Genomic DNA, 14649 nt, shown 5'->3' with positions numbered 1-14649 from the left:
AAATCCTGCACCTCAAAGGCCTGGAAACCCAAGCCCTTCAACCCCATCCCTGCAACACCAAATCCTGTACCCCAAACCCAGCACCCTAGAATCCTGCACCCCAAATCCTGCCTACCAAACCTTTCACTGCAAACCCCTGCACCCCAAGATTGTGCTGCCCTAAACAATGAACCCCCAAATCCTGCAGCCCCAGATCCTTGCCTCCCAAAACTCTGCACCCCGAAATCCTGCACCCCAAATCTCTCACCCCAAATCCTTCCCCCACCACCCTACACCCTCAGATCCTTCACCCCCATCGCCTGCACCCCAAAACTCCACACCTCCAAATCCTGAACCCTGAAACCCCGCACCCCCAAATCCTGTGCCCCAGTCCTGTGCACCCCACACTCTGCACCCCACACTCTGCAACATTAAATTTCCCCGCAAGCCCCTGCACCCCAAACCCTGAACTCCCAAACCCTGCACCCTCAATTCCTGCAACCCCAAATCCTGAACGCATGAAACTTGCACCCCCATACACATGCACCCCAAATCCCTTCACCCCAAAACCCTGCACCCCAAATCCTGCACCTCTAAACCCTGCACCCCCGCGTTCTGCCACACCAAACATTTCACCCCCAAACCCTGCACCCCCAAGCTCTGCACTTCAGGTTCTGTACCCCAAAATCCTGCAGCCCCAAAACCTTCGTGCCCATACCCTGCATCCCCAAGTTCTGACCCCCCAAAGTCCTCCACCCCAGAACCCTGCAGCCCCACACCCTGCACCCCCAAATCCTGCACACACCAACCGTGCACCCCAATCCTGAACCCCGAGTTCTTAAACATGTGGAACCTGCAGCCCCAAACCCTCGCTCCTACCGCTTCAAAGCCCTGCACCCCCAAATCCTGCCCTAACAGTCCCTGCCCCCCAAAATCCTCCTGCTCTAAATGTGTAACACCCTGCAATGATAAATCCTGCACCCCAAATCCCGATCTCGAAACCCTGCACCCCCAGAACCTGCAACTTCAAAAGCAGCACCCCAGATCCTGCCTCCTACAACCCCAAAACGCTGCACCCCCAAATCCTTCCCTGCCAAACACTGCACCCCCAATCCTTGACCCCCCAAATCCTGCATCCCCTGGGCCTGAACACCTGAGCACTGCACCCCAAACCCTGTACCCTAAACCCTGCACCCCCACAGATTCTGAACATGCGAGACCTGCACCCCAAACCCTTCCCTCCAAACCCTGCACCCCCAAATCCTTCACCCCACTTCCTGAACCCCCCAAAATCCTCCACCCCCAGATCCTTCCCCCAAACCTTTTACCCCCAAATTCTGCACCCCAAAACCCAGAACTGCAGAACCCTGCACCCCCAAACCCTGCAAACCCCAATCCTGCACCCCTGAGCTCTGATGCCCCAAATCCCTGCACCCAAAAGTCTGTCTGCCGAACCTTCAGGCAAACCCCTGCACCCCAAGATCCTGCTGCCCTGAACCATGAACCCCAAACCCTGCACCCCCAGATCTTTCAATCCCACACCCTGCACCCCGAAATCCTGCACCCAGAAACCCCACCTCTCTAAACCCTGCACCCCCAAATGCTGCCACATCAAACAATGCAGCAGCAAACCCTGTGCCCGGAAACCCTGCACCCCCAAGTCCTTCACCCACAGGTCCTGAGCGCACGAAACCTGCGCCCCCAAACTCTGCACCCAAACCCCTGCACCCCCAAACCCTGCGTGCCCAAATCCTGCACCCCCAGGTTCTAGACACCCAAATCCTGCAACTCCAAAACTTGCACCCCAAAAGCATGCACCCTCGAATCCTGCACCCCAAATTCTGCCTCCCCAGCCCACCCGTCCAAACCCAGCACCCCCAAACCCTCACCCCAAATCTTGCACCCCCAAATCCTGCCCTACCATTCCCTTTGACCCAGGATCCTGCTACCCTAAACCCTGAACCCCCAATTCTGGCACCCAAAACCCTGCAGCCCCAAATCCTGTACCCCCATGACCCCCCCCGAGTCCTGCCCCCTAAATCCTACACCCCCAAAACTCTGCACCCCCAAACCCTGCAACTTGAAAAGCTGCACCCGCAGATTATGCCTCCTACAACCCCAAATCCTGCACCCCAGAGCGCTGCACCCACAAACCCTACAGCCCAGACCTGTCCCCCCTAGTCCTGCCCCCCAAATCCTGCCCCCTAAACCCCTGCACCCACAAGCCCTGCACCCCCAAATCTTGTCCTCCCAAACCCTGCAATTCAAAACCCAGCATGCCCCAAACCCTGCACGTTGAAAACCTGCAACCCCAAAATCTGCAGCCCCAGGTTGTGGCCCTGACCCTGCACCCCCAAATCCTGCACCCCAGATCCTGAATCCCAAACCCTTCACCCCCAAATTCTGCTTCCCTAAATCTTGCACTCCCAGTTCCTGAACCCCCAAAGCCTGCACCCCAAAACCTGCACCCCAAATCCTGCACACTGGGATCATCATTCCCAACCCCTGGTCCCTCAGTTCCTGAACACGCAAACCCCACACCCCAAATCCTGCCCTACCGAACCCTTCACCCCAAACCCTGCACCCCAAACCCTGCCACCCCACATCCTTCACTCAAAAACTCTCACCCCAGAACCCTGGACCGCCTGCCCCCCCAAACACTGCACCTCCAAATTCTTCCCCTCAACACCCTGCACCCCCAGATCCTGGCGCTGAAACCCTGCACCCCAAAACCTGCACCCCCAGATCGTGCCCTCCCAAACTCTTCACCCCAAATCCCTGCACCCCAGGATCCTGCTGCCCTAAACCCTGAACCCCCATGTCCTGCACAACCAAACCCTACACCCCAAGATCCTTCCCTCCCAGGTCCTGCACCCCCAAATCCTCCAACCCGATGTCCCGAACCCTCCAACCCTGCAGACCCCAAACCCTGCATCCTCAAATCCTGCAATGCCAAACCCTGCACCCCCAAACCCTGCACCCCCAGATCCTGCACCCCAAAGCCCTGCACTCTCAAATCATGCACCCCAAAACGTGCACCCTCAAACCATTCACTCCCAAACACTGCACCCCCAAATCCTGACTCTCCAGATCCTGCACTTCCAAACACTGCACCCCAAATCCTGCAATGCCACACCCTGCACACAGAAACCCTGCACCCCCAAAACCCTGTACCCCAAATCCTGGTGCCAACTTGCACCCTAAAAACCTGCACCCCCAAATCCTGTCCTACCCAACCCTTCACCCCAAGATCCTGCTGCCCTAAACCCTGCACCCCCAAATCATCCCTCCCAGCCCTGCCCCCCAAACCCTGTCCCCCTAAAGCCTGACCCCGAAACCCTGCTCCCCAAAACCCTGCTACCCCAAATCTTGTACCCCCAGATCCTTCCCCCAACACCCTGCAATCCCAAACCCTGCACCCCCAGAACCCTGCACCACTGAACCTTGCACCCCAAAACCCTGCTCCCCCAAAACTCTGCACCCCAAAACCCTGTACCCCGTAAGTTGCACCCCAAAGCCCTGCAACCCTAAATCCCTGCACCCCCAAATCCTCCAACCCCCAAGTCCTGTACCCCCAGGTGCTGAACACCTGAACCCCTCACCCCAGACCCCTCACCCCAAAGCCCTGCACCCCAAATCCTGCCTCTAAACGCTGAACTACAAGGTTCTGTACCCTCAGCCTGCTCACCCAGATCCTGCACCCGACACCCTGCACCCCAAAACTCTGCACCTCCAGATCCTAAACCCTTCAACCCTGCACCCTAAATCCTGCCCCACAAACCCTGCACCCCCAAATCGGTCCCCGAAACTCTGAACCCCAACAGCACACACGCTCAAATCCTCCTCCCCGCATCCTGACCCCAAATCCTGCACCCCAAAACCCTGCACCCCAATACCCCAGACCACCAAATCTTGCACCTGCAAATCCTGTCCCCTTTAGCCCTGCACTTCAAACCGTGCACCCCAAAGCCTGCAACCAAACCCTGTACCCCAAATCCTGCAACCAGCCCTTGTACCCCTAAATCCTTGACCTCCACATCCCGAATCTCCAAACGCAGCAACCCCAAAACCCTACACCCCCAATCCCTGCACCCCCAAATCATTGTCCTTCAAATCCCACACCCAACGCTCGTACAGCCCAAGATCTTGCACCCCCACACACTGCACCCCAAATCCTGCATCCCCAAATCCTCCAGCCCCATGTCCCAAACCCCAGACACTGCACCCTTAAATCTTGCACCCCCAAAACCCCAGCACCCCAAACCATTCTCCCCAAATCCTGCAACCCCAAACCCCACACCTCTTGCACCCCAAAATTTGACACTTCCAAATCCTAAACCCTTAAACCCTGCATCCCGCAAATCCTTCCCCCCAAAACAGTGCCCCCCAAACCCTGCACCCCAGATCCTGCAGCCCCTAACTCTGCACCCCAAACGCTGCACCCCCAGATCCTGCGTCCTCAAACCTGCAACCCCAAATTCTTCCACCTCCAAACCCTACACCCCAAATCCTGTACCCCAAAATTTACCCAACCCTGCACCCCAAAACCCTGCACCCCCAGTTCCTGAACACATGAACCCTGCACCCCCAAACCTCACCCTGAAGTCCTGCACCCCTATATCCAACTCTACCAAACCCTTCAGTGCAGACCCCTGCACCCCAAGATCCTGAATTCCAAAGTCTGCACCCCCTAATCATCCACCCCCAAACCCTGCACCCCAAACCTTGAACCCCCACATCCTGCAGCCTCAGGTCCTGAACCTTCAAACCCTGCACCTGCAAATTGTGCCCCGAACCTGGCAGCCACAGTCCCTGAACACGGGAACCCTGCACCCCGAAACCCTGCACCCTCAAATCCTGTCCCCCCAGATCCTGCCCCCCCAGATCCTGCACCCCAAACCCTGCACCCTCAAACCCTGCACCCCAAAACCCTCACTCCAAAACCCTACCCCCCCAGGTCCTGTCCCCCCAGATCCTGTCCCCCTAGATCCTGCACCCCCAAATCCTGCACCCCCAGATCCTTCACCTCAAAACCCAGCACCCCAGAATCCCGAACCACCAAACCTTGCACTTCAAATCCTGAACCCCTTAAACCCTGCACTTCAAACCCTGCAGCCCCAAATCGTTCCCCCCAAGCCCCTGTGCCCCTAAACCATGCACCCCAATATTCTTCCCCCCAAAGCCTGCAGCCCCAGCCCTACACCCCCATATCCTGCACCCCAAAACTCCACACCTCCAAATCCTGAACCCTGAAACCTCGCACCCCCAAATCCTGTGCCCCAGTCCTGTGCACCCCACACTCAGCAACCTTAAATTTCCCCCCAAGCCCCTGCACCACAAACTCTGCACTCTGAGACCTGACTTCTAAACCCTGCACCCCAAACAGTGCACCCCCAAATCCTGAAGCCCCAGATCCTTCCCTCCCATACCCTGCAGCCCCAAATCCTGTACCCCCAAATCCTGCACCACCAAATCTTGCACCCCCAAAACCTCCCTCCTCCAAACCCTGCACTTCAAAATGCTGCACCCCCAAATCCTTCTCCCCAACACCCTGCACCCCCAGATCCTGACCCCAAAACCCTGCACCCCAAATCCTGTACCCCAAAGCCCTGCACTCTCAAATCATACATGCCCAGAACGTGCACCCTAAACTGTGCACCCCAAAATCCTAAACCCCTTAACCCTGCACCCCCAAAACCTGTACCCCAGATCCTTCCCCCCCATGATTGGCGCCCTGAAATCCCTCACCCCAAATCCCCGCACCCTCAAATCCTCCAACCCACAAGTCCTGCACCCCCAGGTCCTGAACACCTGAAACCTGCAGACCCAAATGCTGCACCCCAGAACTCTTGGTGCCCAAATCCCTGCACCCAAAAGTCTGTCTCCCGAACCTTCAGACAAACCCCTGCACCCCAAGATCCAAAAGCATCCCCTTGGGACTGGCCCAGATGCTCCGTGCATCCTTGGCATAGAGAACCATCATCATCCAACCACCATCATCATCCAACCACCACCATCATCATCCAACCACCATCATCATCCAACCACCATTATCATCCAACCGTCATCATCATCCAACCAACCAATCCTGAACCCAACCAGTGACCCCATCACCCAATCAGTGACCCCATGACCCAACCAATGACCCCATCATTCAACCAATGACCCCATCACCCAATCAGTGACGCCATGACCCAACCAATGACCCCATCATTCAACCAATGACCCCATTATTCAACTAATGACCCCATCACCCAACCAGTGACTCCATGACCCAACCAATGACCCCAGGGACCACAGTGCTACCATCTGCCATGGGCTGATCCAGACCACGCTGGAGCAAGGTGAAGCTCCAGAACACTTGCAGTATATTGATGACATCATCGTATGGGGCGACACAGCGAAAGAAGTCTTCAAAAAAGGTGAGAGAATAATTCAGATTATTTGGGATGCTGGTTTTGCCATAAAATGAAGCAAGGTCAAGGGACATGCACGGGAGATCCAGTTTTTAGGAATAAAATGGCAAGATGGCCGTCGTCAGATCCCAATGGAGGTGATCAACAAAACTACAGCAATGTCTCCACCTACTAATAAAAAGGAGACACAGACTTTCTTGGGCGTTGTAGGTTTTTGGAGAATGCACATTCCTGACTACAGCCACATTGTGAGCCTCTTTATCGAGTGACTCATAAAAAGAACCAATTTGAGTGGGGCCCTGAACAACGCCAAGCCTTTGAACAAATGAAGCGTGAGATAACTCATGCGGTGGCCCTGGGACCAGTTCGGACTGGACTAGATGTTAAAAATGTGCTCTACACCGCAGCCGGAGATAATGGACTTACCTGGAGCCTCTGGCAGAAAGCACCAGGAGAAACCTGAGGTCGACCCGTAGGTTTTTGGAGTCGAGGATACAAAGGATATGAGGCCAACTGTACTGCAACTGAAAAGGAGATACTGGCAGCATATGAAGGAGTTCGAGCTGCTTCAGAAGTGATGGGCACTGAAGCACAGCTCCTCCTGCACCTCGACTGCCGGTGCTGAGCTGGGTGTTCAAAGGGACGGTTCCCTCTCCACATCATGGCACCGAAGTTACATGGAGTAAATGGATTGCACTGATCACGCAATGAGCTCGAATTGGAAGTCCCAACCGTCCAGGGACTTTAGAAGTGATTACAGACTGGCCAGAAAGCAAAGACTTTGGGATGTCTGCAGATGAGGAGGAAGTAAAACGTGCTGAAGAAGCACCACCATATAATACGCTTTCAGAGACTGATAAGCAGTGTGCACTGTTCACAGGTGGATCCTGTCGTCTGTAGGAAAACATCAAAGGTGAAAGCTGCTGTGTGGAGTCCCACACGACAAGTTACAGAAGCCACTGAAGGACAAGGTGAATCCAGTCAGTTTGCAGCAGTGAAAGCCATCCAGCTGGCTTTGGACATTGCTGAACGAGAGAAGTGGCCAATGCTTTATCTCTATACTGACTCATGGATGGTAGCAAATGCCTTGTGGGGGTGGCTACAGCAATGGAAGAAAAGCAACTGGCAGCGCAGAGGTGAAACCATTGGGAACCACGCTGTGGCAAGACATTGCTGCTCGGCTGGAGAGCCTGCCTGGGGAAGTTGGTCATGTAGATGCTCATGTGCCTAAAAGTCAAGCCACCGAGGAACATCGAAACAACCAACAAGCAGATCAAGCTGCTAAGATTAAAGTAGCTGAGGTGGACTTGGACTGGCAACATAAAGGTGAACTTTTCCTAGCTCGGTGGGCCCATGGTGCTTCAGGGCATCAAGGTAGAGATGCAACATACAAATGGGCTCGTGATCGAGGGGTGGATTTAACTATGGACACTGTTTCACAGGTTATTCATGAATGTGAAACTTGCGCCGAAATCAAACAAGCAAAACAGTTAAAGCCTGTATGGTATGGGGGGCGACGGTTAAAGTATAAGTATGGAGAAGCTTGGCAGATTGATTATATTACACTTCCACAAACACGTCAAGGTAAGCGTTATGTACTTACAATGGTGGAATCAACCACTGGATGGTTGGAAACATCTGCCGTACCTCATGTTACAGCCCGAAATACCATCTTGGGCCTTGAGAAGCAAGTCCTTTGGTGGCCGGGTACGCCAGAAAGAATTGAATCAGACAACGGTACTCATTTCAAAACCAGTATTATAGACAATTGGGCCAAATAACATGGTATTGAGTGGGTATATCATATTCCATATCATGCACCAGCCTCTGGGAAAACTGAAAGGTGCAATGGTTTGTTAAAAACTACACTAAAGGCACTGGGTGGTGGAGCCTTTAAAAACTGGGATTCACATTTAGCAAAAGCCACTTGGTTGGTCAACACCAGGGGATCAACCAATCGAGCCGGGCCTGCCCAATCAGAAATTCTACGGACTGTAGAAGGAGATAAAGTCCCTGTAGTACACATGAAAAATATGTTAGGAAAGGCAGTCTGGGTTCCTCCTGCCTCAGGCACAGGCAAACCTATTCGTGGGATTGTTTTTGCCCAGGGACCTGGCAGCACCTGGTGGGTGATGCTTAAGGATGGAGAAGTTCGGTGTGTACCTCAAGGGGATTGGATTTTAGGTGAAAATATGCAATGCTGAACTGTATGATGTGAATTGCCGCAATAACAATGTTTAATAAGTGTCTTTCAGATCAAGACAATGGTGATGAAACCAGCGCTGGCTTCTTCGAGTGGCGCCCGACACCTTCTTCGAAGTTGGTGTCCTTAACCCACCAACAGGGGTCATGAGATGCACTTGGACCATTTTTCCTGCCCTGGGAGACTGTTGTGACAAAATGAACTTAATGAACTTTTCAAAGGATGGTCCACTGATTAATTACTCCTCTGTATATATGTAGATATGTATATATATATAGTAGTAGTGATTAATTAGATTGTATTGATAGATTGTATTGATAAGGTTTAAGTATTCAGTGAATGTCATATTATAAGGGGTGGAATGTCCTGGTTTTGTTAAAAACAAGTTTCTCTTTTAGTGAATTTGCCTGTCAGCTAAAGCCTTCATGTCAGCTGCATTTTCCTGGAGAACCCAACACATGTTTTGGTTAAACCCAGCAAGGGAATGCAAACTTATTGATAAGCACGGATGGACATCTCGCGAGGGGGGCAATGAGAAAACTGATGACTGAGAGACTGACCAACGGTGAATAACATTCCGTTCACGTGAATACTTCATAGAAAAGTGGGAGATCACGAGGATCTCGCCCCTTTTCCCTTTTTTTCCTCATGGCCGACATTAGGAGAGGACCTTGCTGGTCGTCCCTGCGAACTGAGGCCAGTGACAGACTGAATCCAGCTCCGGTTGGCTACAGAGTCCAATCCAGGACTTTGGGTGCTGGCTCTGCAGTTGCTGAGACTTACAAGATTGGTTTTGTATATTTGTATTTTTTTCTCTATTCTTATCAGTAGCATTAGTAAAACATCTTTGACTTTTCCAGCTCTCTTCTCTCTGTCCTTCTTTCCCTCTTGATCGCCTGCCCTGAGTGGGAAGGGGGGAGAGGGAGGGGCAGAAGGGGGAAGTGGGGGGAGAGGAGGTTGACAACACATCTGCCAGGGCTTGATTGTCACACCGCAATCTTAACCCTCGACAGGCTGGGACAGAGAAAAGGATGAGAAGGAAATAAGGCAAGTCAAGGCAAGGCTGGGCCAAAGGACATTTCCTTGGTTACATATTTTCTACCACATTCATCTGGAGACGAGGAGGAAAGCCATCAGACCTGATGGATTAGGCCCAGTCAAAAACCCCGGCTACTTGAGACACTTAGACAAGGCTAAAACACAAAGATCTCTCCATAAGGATGGTTTTATACTCTACTTCCACAATCTGCTGGCAGTACAAAAGAATAAGCGGCAGATCTACTTAGGCTGAGTCACGGTGCTTTGCTCCTAAGACCATGCATACCATGGGAATATTTCAGCATTTCTGCTCTGGTTTTCAGTGTATTACACCAAAACACCCACCTGATGACATCATTTCAAGAGCAACAGCAGCAATTTGCAGAATTCAGCTTCTTTGGGGAACTGAGCAATTGCTGAGCTGACAGCAAGTCCTGCTGGGTCCCTGTCACCCGCAGAGTGCCCGCATCCTCACCACGGTAGCGGGCATTGTAACAAAGGTTCTATGTCAGCTGGGTGTGGCAGCCGAGCGCCCCCTAGGGGAGGGGGAGCCTGTCAGCCCTGGGCCTGTCACTGCCTGCTGTCCCCCCTGTCAGCAGCGAGGCCTCTGAAAAGTTTCCAAAACATCCCCAGACTTGGGTCCAGCGTGGCCAAAATCTCCAAGAGACAAGTCGGAAAGAAGGATATGGAACAAAGGGAGAAAGCGAAGGGAGCAAGCAAAAGGGAGGGAAGAGGAAAATCTAGTGCCGGGCTGCAGGACTGAAATGGAGGAATGGAAAGACAAAAGCCAGGAAGCAGGAGAGTTTGAGAAAAGGAGAGAGGAAAGAAGAGACATGCAGCCAGACGAGGGCTTAGTGAGAGAGGCTGGGACAGAGAACAGGATGAGAAGGAAATAAGGCAAGGCAAGGCTGGGCCAAAGGACGTTTCCTTGCTTTATATTTTCTACCACATTCATCTGGAGACGAGGAGGAAAGCCATCAGACCTGATGGATTAGGCCCAGTCAAAAACCCCGGCTACTTGAGACACTTAGACTAAGCCTAAAATGCAAAGATCTCTCCATAAGGATGGGTTTTATACTCTACTTCCACAATCTGCTGGCAGTACAAAAGAATAAGCGGCAGATCTACTTAGGCTGAGTCACGGTGCTTTGCTCCTAAGACCATGCATACCATGGGAATATTTCAGCATTTCTGCTCTGGTTTTCAGTGTATTACACCAAAACACCCACCTGATGACGTCATTTCAAGAACAACAGCAGCAATTTGCAGAATTCAGCTTCTTTGGGGAACTGAGAAATTGCTGAGCTGACACCAAGTCCTGCTGTGTCCCTGTCACCTGCAGAGTGAGAAAAGGAGAGCTGGGTGTGGCAGCCGAGCACCCCATGCAGCCAGACGAGGGCTTAGTGAGATAGGCTGGGACAGAGAACAGGATGAGAAGGAAATAAGGCAAGGCAAGGCTGGGCCAAAGGACGTTTCCTTGCTTTATATTTTCTACCACATACATCTGGAGACAAGGAGGAAAGCCATCAGACCTGATGGATTAAGCCCAGTCAAAAACCCCGGCTACTTGAGACACTTAGACTAAGCCTAAAATGCAAAGATCTCTCCATAAGGATGGGTTTTATACTCTACTTCCACAATCTGCTGGCAGTACAAAAGAATAAGCGGCAGATCTACTTAGGCTGAGTCACGGTGGTTTTGTGCAGAAGGAAATGGAACAAAGGGAGAAAGCAAAGGGAGCAGGACAAAGGGAGGGAAGAGGAAAAACTAGTGCTGAGCTGCAGGACTGAAATGGAGGAGGTTTTGCACTTTCTTATGATACAGTTGTATAGGTGGCTTCAAGCCTAGACAAGATGATTTCACGTTTTTCTTCTGGAGTTATGCATTTGCTCTTCTTTCTTTCTTCTTGTTCTTTTAGCAGGATCATTTTATCTGAGCATGGCAGTGGCCCTAAAGGCACTTGCTTTGATAGAGCTGTCCAATAAGGTGTTGAACAAGTCCTCGCAGACACGGAATGATGTAGCATGCTATACAAATCAGTGCTTCTGTTACTTCGATTAAAGAAGTAATTTCTCTCAATATTCCAAACCAAGATTCTAACAATCCCATGAGTGGACTATCTACACCTGAATTCTCAGCCAATTCTTCTGCTGAAGCTGTGGTTAGACATATATCACCTTTTTCTGCCAACATTGTATCTGGGACCATGTTATTTTCCCATGCCATTCTACTAGTAGCATCTAATTGTTTGGTGATTCATTTAACTGCTTGTCTAGTATAACTTATAAATAAATGTTATTTATCCCATCTACATTCTTGTTTGTAGTTACCTACCAAAACAAAAAGGACTCAGAACCCGCAGCTAACTTGACTTCTTGCTTTGTGTTCCTTGGGGACTCCTCTGGGGACCCCAATCTAATTGTAATAAACCCTGTCATCAGAGGAAAGCCCTAAACTCCTTTTTCTGTTGCCCTGATGGATCACAGTGTTCAAATGCCAGGGTAAAAGGAATTTCCAATTGAACGACGTCACAGGTACCTTCCCAGTGGGGGATAAAATGGAATGAAGTGTCATCTTCCCACAGTACCACCAAAGATCCACTCAAGAAGCATTTGAGGACATATGAGGACCAACTTCCCGTGTCTCTGCACACCTACTCATGTTCCTAGGAACTTGGTATCATTCCTGCCGCGTCGTGAGAGACAGGCAGTATGATTTCCAATTATTCCTGAAAATGCCAGGGGAATTTTGATATTTTTCCCTGCAAAGCTGGAAACAGTAGGGAGAGAGTATGACACGACTTATTTCTCCATGCCGTAGAGTCTTGGCATAAGGCTAAGATGCACTCCATCCCCTGTCAATCTTCGCTCCACCCCAGAGGGAAGGGTACCACTTGGGCCACAGGCCTTCCTGCTGCACAGGCATAGCAATTGCTCGTTTAGGCTTTGCACCATATATTTGATCCATTCTACCCAGGCATTTGTACCTCCGTATATTTTGAACCTTCCCAGGGCATCTTTTCTACTAATGTCTATTTGTGATCCATAAACCCCACTTACTGAATCATCTGCTCTCTGTCTTGCAATTAGCAAAGGGTTGCACTGCAGAGACTCACATCCTGGGAGAGACTGTCCTTTAGATAGGGTCATTTTTCTTTGCAACTCTATAACCGTTCGTTGCTCACTGTCCATCCCCTAAACTCTGTGCTCCAAATAACACTGTACCAGGAGGGGCAATGAGAGACAGCAACAAAAACTGTGCACTTATTTAAATCATCCTTAGACTCAGTCCCCTTGGACATGTTTCTTTTCATAACTCCATTCTCTTTAGCTCTGTACATCCCCACAGTTAAGGATGTGGCAATCATCTACTCAAATTGCTAGGGAACCTTCAGTTTCAGTGACGTTTGTTAAGTAACCCATTTGTAAATTCTACATACACAGGATTAACAATCCCCAAAGGTTTCATTTCATTTTCATCTCTGCATCTTTAGTCGAAGGGGGTCATCAGTTGTCAATACTTGCCACTCGTCATTGTCCTTTGGAGGTTCGATTGGCTCTTTAATCCGTGTCTAATGAGTCCACCCTTTCTCAGCTGGTCGTACCACTGTCTCGGTGAGCAGCAGAACTTGAAATGCTCCTTCCCAATCTGGCTGAAGCTTCCGTTTCTTTCCAGGATTTGACCAGGACCCAGTTTTCAGGCTGAAACTTGTGAGCTGCAAACTCTAAAGGCAGAGTTTGTGCCAGAAGGCCTTGTGCCTGAGAGAAGATAGGTAAGACAACCCGAGTATACAGTTTTTGAGAAATAAATCCTTAGTTTCAAACTGTGGAGGTCCACCTGTTATTAAACTTTTGCTACCACTGCTGCTGCGGCAGTGCTCAGGAGGAAAGCTTCTCCCCATCTGGCAAGGTGATCAACCAACACTAGTATGTATTTAATTCGACCAGCTACAGGCCAATCACCTTGAATATTTTGAGAGAGTTGTAAACTTGGACCCTGCCCTCCCGCAGGCTGCTTTTTAAGTGCCTTTTTATTTCTTCTTTTACAAACCACCCATCTTTCACAAATTTGCTTGGCTATAGTATAAATTCCCGTATTACGTCACACATTGCTTGTGTTCCCCAATAACTCTCCTGATGTAGAATCGCTAATACCTCCCTCATGATTTGCTTATTTAACATTTCTCTACCATCTGGGAGTACCCATTTCCCACTCTGTTCCATGGCTCCTAATTCTTGGAGGACTTCTTCTTATTTTTCATCAAAAACTGGAATTTCCTGTGAGGCCAGGACCTCAAGCGTGAGATAACTTACAGTTATCACTTCAGGTTTTAAGGCTGCTTCTCAGGCCATTTCATCTGATAACCAATTTCCCCTGACACAAAAGGAGTTTCCCCTCTGATGTCCTAATGGACATCATGCACTACAGCCACTTCTATTGGTGACATCAGATTATGTAACACTTGTCCAACTGGTTCTTCACAAACCAATTCTTTCCCTTTGCTATTAATTAGACCCCATTCTTCCCAGATTTTCCCAAAGGTGTGCACTACTCCAAACGCATATCTAGAACCGTTACAGATGGTACCTTCTTTTCCATCTAACATTTGCAGTGCCTGATTGACAGCGTATAGCTGGCATGTTTGAGCTGACCAGTTATTAGGTAACCTGCCCGTTTCTTATTTCACCACTCACACCTTCAACGATGGCACACCCATTGTGTCTTTTCCCCTGAATTATCCCTGAAGTCCCATCTATGAGGAGGTGCAGCCCATTGTCATCTCTCCACAGGAAAGCAGCAGGGTTTAATTTCCTGCTTTCTTTCACCAGAAGAGCGGTGACTGCTGCAGTTTGCACACACTCAAGACACTGGGTCTAAGAGCTTAGATAAGTGTGCCACTGGCTGTCGCTTCCCCCCAGCCCACTTGCTGGTGGAGCAGTGTGGGAGGCAGAACAGGCCACCCTGTGCAAGCATTGCTCAACAGTACCAAAAACATCTCTGTATTATCAACAC

The sequence above is a fragment of the Patagioenas fasciata genome, chromosome 9, assembly GCF_037038585.1.
Source record: "Patagioenas fasciata isolate bPatFas1 chromosome 9, bPatFas1.hap1, whole genome shotgun sequence".
Classification (NCBI taxonomy): Eukaryota; Metazoa; Chordata; class Aves; order Columbiformes; family Columbidae; genus Patagioenas; species Patagioenas fasciata.
Note: the sequence above shows the minus strand (reverse complement) of the source record.